Here is a 14,843-nt window from a genome sequence, read left to right as displayed (position 1 = left end):
AATATAGTGCATAGGCTCTATCGCTCTTTTTTCCCCCCATACATTTTTTTCTGCCATTTTAGAAATGTTTCCTTTGAATAAATGTATTAATTGCATCTTTGTATGTCTCAGCTCCTGAAAGGGTTTCTAATGACTCCCAAGCTTAGATGAAACTAATGAAAGGATCCTTTTACTGTTTTTTTGTTTGTTTGTTTGTTTTGTTTTGTTTTGTTTTGTTTTTGTTGTTGTTGTTTGTTTGTTTGTTTGTTTTTGAGCTGGTATCCTGTAAAATACATCTAATGGAATTCAGAGGAGTCCTGTGGCTTTTCAGCAAAAGAAGTTATGTCTCCAGCTCTCTGCTAAGGAACATTTGTTCTCAAAATCCCAATAAAAGTTCACTGTGGAAAAAACAGCATTTATGTTGAGGTCATTTTTCTGTAAATAAAAATGTTAAAGTTAACCAAGAAGGCATCTGAAACTGGGAAAAACACAGCCTGTGTATTGTTAAAGACCAATTTTTCTAAGCTACTAAAATATATATTCTGTTTACTCAGTTGTAGCTTTTCTTCTGAAAATATAACTGCTTTTTTATGTTTTCCGAGAATTTAAAATGCATATCTAACTTGAGTGTCAGAAGATTTTTGCCATTAGTTACTAAGTGTAGAAAATACTCTTTTCATTTATGTTAGATAGTAAAATTACCTTTTCTAGATTTTATTCCTCAATGGGTAAGGAAAGCGCTACAGCTTAATTTATGATATTTTTACTTCTCAGAAGACTTCTAGATATTTAGAAATAAAGCCCTCCGTCGATGTGTTTCTTTGGGTTTCTTTGTACTGTGCTGGCACTTTGATGATTAAAAAGATACGAGCTAGCAGCAGGTCAGATGCCTTTCCCCTGTGGCTGGAATTTTGCAGTTTGGGTGGAAGTATTTCTGTTTAAAATGTTCCGTGACATTTACTATCTTACCCATAGATGTTTTAGATAAAATGGAAGAAATAACAGATTATATATACATATATGTGTGTATATATATATATAGTACATTCTTTTGTTATTTCGTATTTTGAGTAAAAGCGAAGAAGTATTTTTTTTTCTGAGCAGCTCTCAAATAACAACACTTTCCCTTGCAGCTTAGATGGCACAAAAGCTGGCAGTCAGGAGCCAGGCTTCCTGGCTGCAGGGAAAAGGCGTTGATCAAATAAGAGGCCCTGGTCCCATCAATCCTGCATATGACTTACAGCACCAACAAGTTGCCTTCAAGCATAGAAAGTACATGTGGGGAGTGACCTTCACTTTTTAGGCTTCTAGATTTCAGGGAAAACATAATTTAATATAAAACTTAATGTAATAGTCTGAGTGAAATTGGGCAGGCGTGAAACACGAAATGATTCACCCCAGATCAAGTTGTTTTATTGACAGTTGTGAAAAAAAAGGCCAAAACAAAGCAAAGACTGCTTTTAGCTAAAGTTAGTATTCAATGACTCTCTGATTTTAAAACACAGATCTGGATTATATCTGCAATCTTGTTATTCATAAGAAATGATAAGGAGTAAGAAGTAAGGTCTCCAAGTTCTTAATTTCCAGTGTTTAATTGCCTCGCTGAATTTGAAATAATGTAAAGACAAGACAATTTTTTAAATTACAGAAATTCACTGTAATTTTTCAAAGACCATGCACCTTTTATGTTGCTATGTCATTCAAAGTGATACAGACCAGGTGTGTCTCAGATATGCACAATTCTTTCCATCATCATGAAATTCTGTGATCTTTAAGTGTGAAATTAAAATGTGCCAAAGACAATAACATAGCAATGTTTTTGGCAGTAGACTAGGATTCTCTCTAGGCTACAAGATAATCACAAGGGCCAAGAGGGCCAAATTATTTGTTTCTACCACTTTTTTTTTATTTTTTTATTTTTTTATTTTTTTTTGGTTCAGCTGTCAAATCATTGGAAAGGAAGAGTAATTTATCCCAAATCATATGTGAAGCCTTAAACAAATAAGTTAAAAAGTAGGTTTTGCTGGACTTACTGTAGGGCTTACTTCTGCTCTATTTGAAACACTGGTATTTAAGAATCCAGAAGGGTAGATACAAATCTCCACCCTCTCCTCAAGCATACTTCAGTATGGTTGATCTCTCTGAGATCATGATCGCAGATCCCAAGGGACACTTTTCCCTTCAGAAGGCTCATTCTTTGTCTAACATGGCTGCAAAAAAAGGAGCTGGCATGCTCCTTTTACCGTCTGAACTACCAGAATGGAGAGACATCACCTTAAGTACTCCAAGAAGCATTGTGCCTCTTCTCTAAACATGAAATTTTATTCCTGATGTTGTAAATCCACTGGGTTTCATGTTGCTCTTACACGCAATCAGCCAGGAATGAATCCAGGGATACACTAAGAAATACTCAAAAGTTTTTGCTCTTCTATGCACTGAAGCTGTTGTGGGTAACAGCACCATCAGATCAAAACCGAGGTGAAGCTCTACACTACTACTATACCATAAAGGAACTGGTAGTAGATGTACCATTTCCTCAGTTTCAGTGGTTGTGACGTAAAGAATAATTATGAGGAAAAAATAAGAATTTTGCAATCTACTCATAACCAGATAGCTGGAATCAGCAAATTTTCATGTGCAGAGATGTCATCAGCTGCAAACAATACTGCAAAAGCACCAAGAAACATGCAGGTTTGACGTCACTTGGATTTCCTGGTGCTGCATGTGGAAATGTGAATATATATGTCAAAATACCATGCCCAATCTTGTTAATTAAGTTAGTGGAAAGTTGATCATTATCATGGAGAGATGGAATGAAGAGATTATTGCTGTTCTGTGGTGGTTTTACTCAGCTGGGCAGCTGAGCTCCACCATAACCGCTCTCTCACTCCCCCTCCTCAGAGAGAAAGGGAGAGAAAATGGAAAGGGCTCTAGGTTTGAGATAAGGACAGGGAGATCACCCAGCAATTATTGTCATGGGTAAAACAGACTCGGTGTAGGGAGATTAATATAATTTATTATCTATCACTAGTGAACTAGCAAAGTGAGAAACTAAAAGTAAACTAAAACCACCTTCCCTCCCCCCCCCACCTTCTAGAACCAAACTATCACACCTACGAGTGATGCCAAATAGCCAGCTAAAGTGCTAAGCACCACTTTTCATGTTTGATAGCATTTCCCTAGCTAGTTCTAAAATGTGTCTGAATCTGTTTGAACTTTCTACATCTTGATTTTCATCTAGCGTTTCACAACCCTCCACTTTCCTGTTTCATGTTCTCTGCCCTTTTGTAGTTATGATACCTTTGACACAGCGCCAGGAAAGTCTGATCTTATTCCAGCCCAAGACCATTAGGTAGCATGCAACAAAATATCCAAGCATCTCCCAGACTTTTAAAATAACTAAAATACAACAGAAATGTGCAAAGCAGTGCAACGGAGAACTGGGAGAGAGAGAGAAGCAAAGAACATCATGCAAGAGCGGTGCTGGCAGTGATTCCTGCTGGCTTTTCTCCAGCCTGAAAAGTGGGAAACAACCCCTAGAAACCACCTGCCGATCAGTCAGTAGAGCATGGGACTCTACTCAGGGTTGTGGGTTCATGCCCCATGTTGGTCATTTTTGGGGCTCAACATGGGGCATATGTAAGACAGGGAAAACAAACAAACAAACAAACAAACAAACAAATAAATAAATAAAATAAAAGATGGGGAACAGCAGCTGGGAGAGAGGAGGAGTGAGAAACAGCGCTGCAGCCCCCAAGCTCAGCGCAGCAGGAGGGCAGGAGGTGCTCCAGGCCCGCAGCAGCAGTTCCCCTGCGGCCTGTGGAGAGGCCCCTGGTGGAGCAGGCTGTCCCCCTGCAGCCCATGGGTCCCACATGGAGCAGATCTCCACGCTGCAGCCCGTGGAGGAGCCCCCGGTGGAGCAGGTGGATGTGGCCTGGAGGAGGCTGCGGCCCATGGAGAGCCCCTGCAGGAGCAGGCCCCGGGCCGGAGCTGCAGCCCGTGGAGAGGAGCCCACGCAGGAGCAGGGGTCTGGGGGGAGCTGCTGCCCGTGGGGGACCCGTGCTGGAGCAGTTTGCTCCTGGGGGATGGACCCTGTGGTACGGAGCCGTGTGGGAGCAGTGTTTGAAGAGCTGCTGCCTGTGGGCAGCCCCCGCAGGCTCAGTTCGGGAAGGACGGCATCCCGTGGGAGGGACCCCGCGGGGAGCAGGGGCAGAGAGGGACCGTGAAGGAGCGGCGGAGATGAAGTGTCAGGGACTGACCGCAGCACTCATTGCCCATTCCCCTGCACCATTTGAGGGGGAGGAAGTGGAAGAGGGTGGATGGGGGGAAGGCATTTTTGGTTTCCTTCCTTTGTTTCTAACTTCTCAAGCTTGTTAATAATAGGAAATAAATCTATCTTCCCTACTCTGAGTCTGTTTTGCCTGTCATGATAATTGTTGAGTGATCTTCCTGTCCTTATCTCAACCCCTGAGCCCTTTGCATCACATTTTCTCCCCCTTTCCCTTTGAGGAGGGGGAGTGAGAAAGCAGCTGAGGTGGAGCCTGGCTGTCCACCGAATAAAACCACCACATGGTGCAGTACCAGGGCTGCTCTGGCTGCAGGTGCAGGGCACAGTGCTGTGGGGGTTACTGTGGGGAAAGTTAACTCCACCCCAGCCAGAGCTGGTGCACACACACAGAAATTACTGCAGAGACAAAAACCTGGGAAGTCAAAAGATCGATCTGCTGTGCCCAGCCTAATTAGCTGGGGCATGGTCATACAGCTGCTGGTCCTGGACCTAGCTCAGATGTCCCCAAAACCGTGCAATATAAACACACTTCTCCGCTTATTACAGGCTATGCACTAAAACATCCCTAGAAACAGCTTTTGGAGAGTCACTCGGGTTCTCCAGTGGTTCAGGGACATTGACATTCCTGGACTGTGAAAGCAGGGGCAACCTGAGCACTTCCATTTTGAGGGGTAAAAAGATCCCTCCTCCAGCTTTCTTAAGCTGATAAAAGGAGCAACATCCAGCCCAAAGGGCATTCTTCGGGCCATCCATTGTCTTCCTTGCTGTTGAGTAAAATGATGACTTGGATATTAGCTAGCACCTGCACACTCATTTCTAGGCCTGGCCTTGTACCTCCTGAGCAATGTTATTTCCAGGCTCCCCTTGGCTTGCAAACAATGTGCTAGCTCCTGCCTCCACTTCCCTCTCACCTCTTTGGACACACTTCTCCACCAGTTGGGGTGCTGCAACGTCAGCCAGCTTCAATATCCCACTCATTTGTTCCATGTTCTCTGTTACTGCCCTTATCATTTAGAGTGTAAAACAAAACAAAACAAAACAAAACAAAACAAAAAAAACTGGTGTCAGCAGATAATATGTAAGGTAAGAGATAACACAGTGAGGTGAAAGACCAACCCACTCATCTCTCCGCAGGAGGTGAAAACATGAAGTTATGACTTTGCAGTGTTCTTTATTCCAGGAGCTGTTTTAGCAACACTCCTACTCACAAGTTTCAGCCTACTATAATATACTCTTCAGCCTTCAGTTTCCTTCCCACTTTTTCATTCCTCAGGGGCACTTCCCTTAGCACAGCCTTCCCTCTGCTAAGGACTGCTTCCTCCTTTTCAGAAGCCTCTAGCATCTTGATTTCTCTTCTGCTGTTAAGCAGGCCAGAGGATAAACCTGTGCCTTTGTCCCCAGCCCTTTCCCCACAGCAGACCTCCGCATCTCCTTGTCTCCCTGCAGGCTGCTGGCTGTCCAGAGCTGGGGCTGAGCAAAGCTGCCCTGTGCAGAAGGATGGTGAGTGAAAGGGGAAGAAGCAGAGACATTGCTGAGTTCCTCTAGCCTGTCTCCAGCTCAAAAACATAAGCAATTTATTGAAATATATTAAAATATCTTCTTAGCATTGCCTTAGGAAATATTCACCTAGTTTTGCCTCATTAAAGTGACAAGGGAGAGACTTCTGTAACCCTGTAAATGGAGACACTGCTTTCTGTGCATCTTCTGTAGCCCTAGAGCCCACCCAGTGATATGGTGTTGCTGCTGCTAGTACCACCCACGGGCTCTCTTTGCCTGAACCCATCTTAACCTGCCTGAAATTTTATTTTTGCTTGGTTTAGCTGCAAAAGCAGATCTTCTTCTGAGCAGGTGGCTATATTTAATTTGTCTTAGTTCTGCTTACGAATGTGGAACACAACCACAGTTTTTATATAGATAGCAGTAGCAAGTAGTTATTCTTGTAGAATGATATACTTATGACTCTAACGTGATGCTGTACACAGTCCTAGTATGATAGCAGAGGCCTTGAGAAGTGGGGACACAAGACAAGGTGTAGAGAGATCCTTTTATAAGGGATGAAGCCACTGACCCTAGGGCTCAGAAGAGCAGTGGAAGAGTAAGTAAGCATTACACTTATGAAAAGGGTAGAAACTACAAAGTGTGTATATAACAATTTCAACTACTACTACTACTACTGCTACTATTACTATCATCATTAAGATCTTTCTGCCCAGAAGTATTCTTGTTTGTTTGTTTGTTTGTTGGTTTGTTTCTCTTTTCTTTCAATTTCTGTAATAATCAGGTCTGGACTAATAAAGATGTTTGGATTAGAGCACTAAGAGTTCAATTACACTAACATTAAATTCTTGGATTTATGTATCAGGTATTTCCTTTTCCCCTTTAACAGAAGGATGAACATTACACTTGCCCTGCAGACCAGGCCAACTATCAGCATCCAGCACCTTGGTAGACAGTCTTGGTTGTAGCACTGCAAATTTAAGAGATATGGCACCACCCTGGGGAAGCCCAAAACAAGCCTGAGTGCACCTCACCCTGAAGGTCTGTGATTTCACAGGTCTGTATATGATAATCGGTCTAAAGCCAGGTTCTGTCACAACTTTGAGATCTACCACTGAATTTAGTGATGGACTCGATATTTTTGAGGATTTGTATAAGATTTTTCAGGGCCGGATATCAGTTTTAGAAACATACAGATTAACCCTACCCAGTCCTTCTCCTCTAATTTATGATAAAGATATAAAAAAGAAGAGATGGACCGCCTAAATCAATGAAACTGTGTATTTGCGGCCATACACTGTAACCTCTTGTAGTTCTTACACTAGAATTTTGGCTACCTGTCACCTGAGTCTTCTTTCTGGTATGGGTGTTGCTCTTTTCATTAGAAATACATTATAACCCAAATACGTTATGTGGTTATTATATCAATGCAAACCCCAAATGCATTAATAAATTAACCCAGAGATGAGATACAAAACTTTCTGTGGTTTACAATTTTCTGCTGAAATGAACTCATAACACCACCAAATTCTTAAGCTTGTCTGCCTTCAACTTTCAGTTGGGAACCTGAAAATCTCAGAAGCCTTCTCAAACTCTGGTGACCCTTAAATAACTTCCAGGCCCAGCTTCTTGGCTTCTCTCTCTCTCTCCAATAGGTCCTTTCCTTCTTTCGAGCTGGAGGAGACAGTCAGGTGTCCTCTCTCACCCATACAATGGGGCTCCAATGCTTGTCAGTATGTCTTCCCTTCTTGCAAGGCATCCTCTTCTCCTCCTTCACACTGTTTCTCAAGCTAGGTCATAAATAGTGCTTTCATCTGTCACAGCACTCTGACAACAGTGCCTCTGGCACTAATTTTTCTAGGCTTTTTTCTCAGACAATGTTAAGATACATTTCAGGACAGACTTCCCCGTTTCAGTGAATAAACAGAGGTTTGTGGGGCTCAGACCTACCTGACAGTCTCTTCAGTGAACTGGGTGAGGGGAGAGCACTGGATGGTAGCTGATGGTAGTGAGTATTCTAGGTATTGAATATTTAATGCATTTAACACAGGAACAAGGAGATAAGAAATGGTCACTCATCAGTTTGAAAAACTGTAGCAGACAGCAAACTTCTTCACTCTTTGAGGACAAGTTCCAGTAGTATTGAAAATGTATCGAGACTTTAAGTCTTACAAAATGGAGTGTCATTGTAAGATGTTAATTGCCCAAAGAAACATTTTGGGGATTGTTTGGTTTTGAGATTCCAGGTGAATCCAACTGCATTTCAGGCAATGCAAAGAAAATTTCTAGCTGAGATCCACTTAAAGCTTTATTTGGGACTTTATCCTGACATATTTTAGTACAGCCTAGGCTTAAAAAAAGCCTTCCTGTTGAATTCTCTTGATGAGATGGCTTTTCAGTTGAAGTTATTTTTACCAGTTCTTTGTGGCTTGCTTTCATCTTTACACTTAAACAATCTCTTCCAAGAAGGATGGCAAACTGGTTTGCAAGCACTAAATATACCTGCATAAAACGATGACTTCAACGTGATCTGGGAGCCTGAAAAATAGAGAGGGACCTGGCTTCACACCATACTTGCTAACAATGACATTGTTTTGCACAGTGGCACAGCTTATCTGCAGCTAACAGTGCAGGTGTAAGATTTCTCATTTGTGGACCAAGATGTAAAATAGCTATTCCATTCCTGTTATGAGACAGCAATTAGTACTACATAACAAAGAGAGAGAGAGAGAATACAATAAAATTTACCACACTGTAGTACAGAAGACACCACAGCAATCCCCGGTTGGTGGGGATAGAGAACCGCATAGTCTGTGGTATCACAGATTTTGCGGTGTGGTTAGTTTGCCATGGACTCTGTCAAAGGATGTTTTGCTGACTTACCTAAGTTCAGTGTTTTCTTATATTTTATCTACAGAAGCTACTAAGGAAATGGTATCTCTGTCCTGTGAATAAAACCTGTTGGGGGCTGATTAGGGTCAGATTCAGTATGTCCATAAACTGCTGTAACATGGCTACCAGGCTGGCTTCAAACTGCTCAGCTCCCTCTCCATGGGTGTTATTCATAGTAAGCAGACTCCACCACATAGCTGCACAGGAGTGTAAGGCCAATCTCTGAGCAGACTGAAACATATCTGATGTTGGTTGTGTCTTTAGGATTCAGTTTCATTGAGGAGCCCTGCGGATAGCCATGAAGGAAAATCATGGAAGACTCACATTTTAGAGATGCCTAGCCTAGTGTTAGAAATACTGCTGGAATCTGCAAGCATGTCATAAGGCTGGCACAAGATCCACCAAGGGATTTAGGCACGCAGACCTGAATTTATCCAATCTACCCTTAATATTTACTGCTACCAAGTAAATTAAGCACCTTCCCTTTTCATGTAAACTTAGCTTTTCATAGGTGGCCTCTGAGGTTTCGTTTGTCATGTTCCAGGGCCCAAGGTGAAGACCAAGAACCAGAAGTGCAAGGGTGCAGCTGCAACACATGGGAATTGTTCCCCACCATAATGCATTGCTTTGGAGGAAAACAGTTCATTAACCAGGTTCCTAGACGAATGGATGCTTGATGGTGTTATTCATAATCTTGGCATTTCAACATCCTTGTTGCAAAATGGCTGTAAATATATTGATTCACCTAATAAATAGGTGAGAAAAACACCATAGTATCTGTGAAGAAATCAGATATTACCCTAATGGAACTAGAGACATGATTATGAGAAGAAAAAAACTTTAAAAAAATGCAATCTGAGAAGTATCTGGATAGCATACATTAAATAAATCCTGGTCCTGCAGACCTGTGAAGTACACTATTAAGAGTCCCTCTGCTGGGATGATGGCTTCTGCAGACTGACCAAGGCTTTGCGATGTGTGTACCCAAGAGGTTCACATGAAGGGCAAATCATGTAGATATTTCCTAGTAAAGTTCTTCCTGTTCTCTGCAACTCAGAATATCTTAAAAATATATTGATCTCACAGTTAACTTATATCTCAGTTGTCAAGTCTTCCCCCAGGCTTTATGAAATGCCCCAGAGCTGTATGGCAGTACTGAGACTCCTGAGTGGCTGACAATGCAACTTTCATACCCCATCAATAGCAACCGTGTTTTGCTTTTATGTATCTTCCCACCTCTTCTAAAACACGGTGTCCCTTCAGAACGCCTGCATGGTTATGAGGACATAGTGGAAGAGGAGGATGGCTTTTGCAGCCTCACTTCTGTTACATGATGTGGAACATATACTGTGTTTATAGGCATAAGCTGGGTGCAGTTTTTGTAGTGTCTCAGTAAATCTGTTCCTGCATCTGTTGTGGTTCATCAGAACTGATCTTTACCTCCGTAGCACAGGTCTCTTCTTCTTCAGCAGAGGATGCAGACAGCATCATCAGGCTTACCTGCTAAAAAAACAAGCTCAGCCCCGAAGAACAAAAATCTAAAATATTTGCTTTGATGTATATTTTTTTCCAAAATAAAAAATAATTTATTGTCACCAAAAGCCCCAGAGATTTCATTCAAGTTATCTGAAACGTTTGGACTGTCTAGTCCAGTTTTATCAATATAAAAGCTGGCTGTCTAGTCTGAACTCATTGCCTAGGCTCTTTCTATCGCTAAAGAGAGATCCCTCCATATGGTGGTCCATTCTAGCCTAAGGTGGCATAGCTTAAGACAGAGGCCGTTACCCTCTGCAAATAGCTACCTCTATCTATTGACTATAGAGGGAGCCCATAGATTAACCAGCTGGTTACCAGCTATGGGTGGGAAAGCCAACTCCTACAGCTTACAACACTTAGACTGAAGGACTCTGGAATGAGAGAAATGAAAGCAGAACCAGGCAAACAACCGGGGGAGGTGGCTATCTCTGTTTTCCCTTCCAGGAAGTAGCTCTGTATTTATAGCACTTACCTGTTAGCAGAAAGAATTACATAAAAAGGAAGCTTGACTTTAGTCAGACTTGAGACAAGGACCAACATTAGGGCTCTCCAAGTATGGTTATAAGCTGTGGCTGCTTTAACGTTTTTACCTGTTGGACATCTCAAGAAAAATGCCATAGTAAATTTGTACATGTGCATCTGCAAATAATGCAATAAATATTTAGAGAACAGCACTGTACACAGCAAGAGCAGCATAGGGTTTTCATTATCTACCTAATACTAACAAATATTACACAGAAAAACTGAAACAATTACCTATAATAGACCTTGCAAATTCTTCCGGTGTGCCCCTCCTTGTGCTCAACCAAAGCTGCCACATGCCCATCCCTGAAAGCATGCAGAAAGTCAGCAAAATGCCTGCTGAGGGCTGCTGCAGATGAGGACACTTGAGAACTATACCGCACAAGGACTCTAATACATTTACTGAATTCCTTTTTCAAAACAGAACATCTACTTCACTCAGTTTCACCATAAAAAGGCTGAAGTACACCATGGGAACAGGAAAGTAACTCCATCAGTACCCACTTTCCCCTCTCGTGCTATCATGCTTTGCCTGAAATTCTTAAACACACTCTGACGTGGGGACCGAAGTCAACATCTCTCCTTCCACATGGCTGAGAATATGAGACAAATTGCAAGGTCATTCCTTAATCTTTGCTACAATCTTAGAGGCATACAGCTGAGGTCCTGTCATTTCTTCTTAGGCTGGCTTTGTAATTTTACCCGTAGTCTTACCAACAATGAACTGTCTCCAGCAATCCCATCCCCTCCACAGGAAAATTTGAGACACTTCTTCAGGAAGTTAGGAAAATTATATCAGTGCCCTGAGTGCCTCTGTGCATCTTGACTTCAGTATCCACAAAACATTCTAAATTTAAGGCAACAGTATTATTGCCAAACCTAGTTCTCCTGTACATTCAGCAGCTGAAGGAGTAACAGAATCACATAGTGGTTTCGTTCCTGTAGTGGGTTTACGTGGAAAGGTTTTGGTAGCAGGGGGCCATAGGGGTGGCTTCTGTGAGAAAGATCTAGAAGCTGCCCCATGTTTGATAAGGGCCCCACTGCTGACCAGAACTGAGCCAATAAGTGATGTTTTGTGCCTCTGTGAGAGCATATTTAAGAAAGGGAAAAAAAATGTTGCATCACACAGCAGCTGGGAGAGTGAGAGGAGTGAGGAACAGCCTTGCAGGCATCAGGGTCAGTGAAGAAGGAGGGGGAGAGGTGCTCCAGGCGCCGGAGCAGACGTCCCCTGAGGCCTGTGGTGAGGCCAATGGTGAAGCAGGCTGTCCCCCTGCAGCCCATGGAGTACCACGGTGGAGCAGGGTTCCACGCTGCAGCCCGTGGAGGAGACCACAGTGGAGCAGGTGGACCTGCACCGATGGAGACTGCGGCCTGTGGAAGACCCCTGCGGGAGCATATTTCGAGGCAGAGCTGTAGCCCGTGGAGAGGAGACCACACAGGAGCAGGAGGTGTGGGGGGAGCTGCTGCCCTTGGGGGATCCAGGTTGGAGCAGTTTGCTCCTGAGGAATGGACTCCGTGGGAGGGACCCATATCTGGAGCAGTTCTTGAAGAGCTGCTGCCTGTGCCCACGCTGGATCAGTTCGGCAAGGACTGCATCCCGTGGGAGGGACCCCACAGCACAGGGGACGAGAGTGACCGAGAAGGAACAGCTGCGAAGAAGCACTATAGACTGACCATAACCCCCATTCCCCTGTTCCCCTGCCCCACTCGGGGGGGGGGAGGTGGAAGAGGGTGGATGGGGGGGAAGGTGCTTTTGGTTTCTTTCCTTTGTTTCTCACTTCTCTAGCTCATTAGTAATAGGCAATAAATCTTACTGTCTCACTATGCTGAGTCTGTTTTGCCCATCACGATAATTACTGTGCAATCTCCTCGTCCTTATCTCAACCCTTGAGCCGTTTTCATCGTAATTTCTCCCCATTCCTCTTTGAGGAGGGGGAGTGAGAGAGCGGTTGTGGTGGAGCTCGGCCGCCCACCCGAGTAAAACTACCACAGTTCCCTTGCTTCAGGTTTGTCAGTGGTGGTGTTGTGGCAGCTTCCAGAAAGCCCCAGCTGAGTAAGACGCAGACAGTTTTGCTGTGGTAATTTTTCTTTTTTTCTTTTTTTGATTCTTCTCTTCAGCACAACCAAGCAATGCTTCCCTTTTTATAGAATTTCAATTGATCAGCATAGTGAAGTTCCTGTACTCTTTTCTTCCCTTCTTAACCTGCCTAATTTAACAGATGAAGAATCTAAGCATCTCTCTACTTTTACAAGGCAAGCACTCTGCAGCTAGCAATGTCTCCTACTTTGGGAGGTTTCTATCTAATTGCTTTCTTTGCTTCCACTTCCTAGGAAGTTCTTTGAATTGGTTAAGGTTCACAAAGTTCACTAGTCCCTTACAGGAAACATGCTAAGAATAAAATCATAGAAAAGAAGTCTGAGAGCTCTCCAAAGATTATCTAGTCCTTTCCCAATATTTTCTCACAAGACATGTTTTCTAGACCGATGAATACATCATTCCTTTTCCTGGATCTCTTCAGAATCCCTGGAAAAGGGATTTTCATGTGGTCCTATCCTTTGTAACAAGCCCTATCTTCTACGATAATAAAAAAAATAATAATAAATAATTTAGCTAAATACAATTTAAAAAGTGGTTCCAGGTGCTTAAAATTAAGTGTTCAATATGACATGCTTCTTCTCTTTTGAATCTTTCTTCTTTCCTTAATTTTCATCTCCATCAATATTTCTGAAGCATTTCAAATTATTTTCACTAGCATTTTAGAAACAAACTGTGCCTGATTTTCAAAGGTCAGAGCAATGGGAGTTCAGGCAGCTTGAAAACACTACCCACTTGTTTTCCACCTGAGCACTCAGACTGGAGGCATGAAGAATTAGAACTCTTTTGAAGCAGCATGTACAAAACTACACTTTCTTTCTCAAATGCTAAGTCACGAGTTCGCCATTCTCCATCCCAAGAATCCATTGAACCCATTATGCCACGCTCAAGACCCCTGTTTACCTCACAGACTGTGAAGCTTGCATGTAAGTCCAACAATGACTTCTTCTGGGATCTTTCCTAGACTGGTCTCAGTAAGAGAGAAAACTGAAACAGGAATTTATCAGTTCCTGAGAGACTTCACATTTTAGCAATTCTGTCAATATGTGAATTCTTGCAGGTTTGTATACAATTCCTTTGTCCACATATGTTTAGAAAGCACTGTCTGCATAGGGTGCTGTCCATACAACTAGGTCTTTTTCTTCTCCTGCATGGGAGGTATTCAATTCCAAAGTGCTGCATTTGGTAAGTTTCCCAAACTTCTGCCATCACTTACATGCTGGTTCTGCTATTTTCAGCTGTAGCTGTTTTTTACTTGGGCAAACTGATCGAGCAAACAAAAAGCAGACTCCAGAAAGTCTCTGAAAAACACAAAGGGAAGTGTCAGTGTCACAAGACAAGAGGGCAAGAGAGAGAAAGCATTCCCTCTGGTACCCCTAGGCCATTATACCTGCCAACAGCCCCTGAGCAATTGACTTCACTCTCAGAAGCTGAGACAAACACTTTCTCTTGGTGACCACCCCTCTTTCTCATAGGGCAGTAAAAGTGAAGTGCCTTAGACAAGGATTTTTGATCCCGCAAGCTAAGCATTTCTTTACCCAAGACAGTAGCCCACAAAAGTTTAAATTTACAAACAGAACTGCTGAGCTATCAGCCTGTGCGTTGAGTAGGAAGAGATGTCTGAAATGGTAAAAAAAAAATGTGATTTCGAATTCAGACTGCAGCTCAGAGGGAGGTGGGATGGATAGAAAATGTGGGTTGAGTCTCCCTGTTATGCACTGTGCTCCTGTAGGGAAGGCCCCTTTTGGTCAGGCTTTAGGCTTTTCAGTGCTTTGCAGTCTGCATTTACAGCAAAATCTGCACGCTCCCCTCCAGATCAACAGGAAAAGTTGATGCTCTTTCAGCCACCATAGAGACACCTCTTCCTAACGTCTCTCTTAGGCACACCTTCTGCAACAGCTCACGGCTCTGTGAACCTCTTTTATACTCCCTGCAATGTTACTGCTCAGGTTATGTATGACTGGTTTTAGTGAAACTCCACATAGATTTTCTAGGTAATGGCAAAATCTGGCTATAATTTTGGCAAAATCCAGC

The 14,843-nt window shown here is 42.9% G+C and overlaps 1 long non-coding RNA gene across 2 annotated transcripts; it reads right to left on the bottom strand.

The window, feature by feature from the left end:
* Nucleotides 1-7,604: 7,604 nt before the first annotated feature.
* On the bottom strand, nt 7,605-14,155 carry LOC118161586. Of its 2 annotated transcripts, XR_004748092.1 has the most exons (4): nt 13,713-14,155; nt 10,665-10,793; nt 10,459-10,563; nt 7,605-10,156 (listed from the first exon to the last, which is right to left on the bottom strand). It is a non-coding gene; the product is annotated as an uncharacterized LOC118161586 (long non-coding RNA). The 2 variants fall into 2 exon arrangements; XR_004748091.1 differs by having other exon boundaries at nt 10,459-10,793.
* Between the last annotated feature and the right edge of the window lie 688 nt (nt 14,156-14,843).

The sequence above is a fragment of the Oxyura jamaicensis genome, chromosome 2 (assembly GCF_011077185.1).
Source record: "Oxyura jamaicensis isolate SHBP4307 breed ruddy duck chromosome 2, BPBGC_Ojam_1.0, whole genome shotgun sequence".
Classification (NCBI taxonomy): Eukaryota; Metazoa; Chordata; class Aves; order Anseriformes; family Anatidae; genus Oxyura; species Oxyura jamaicensis.
Note: the sequence above shows the minus strand (reverse complement) of the source record. Positions and strands in the feature narration are given on the sequence as shown.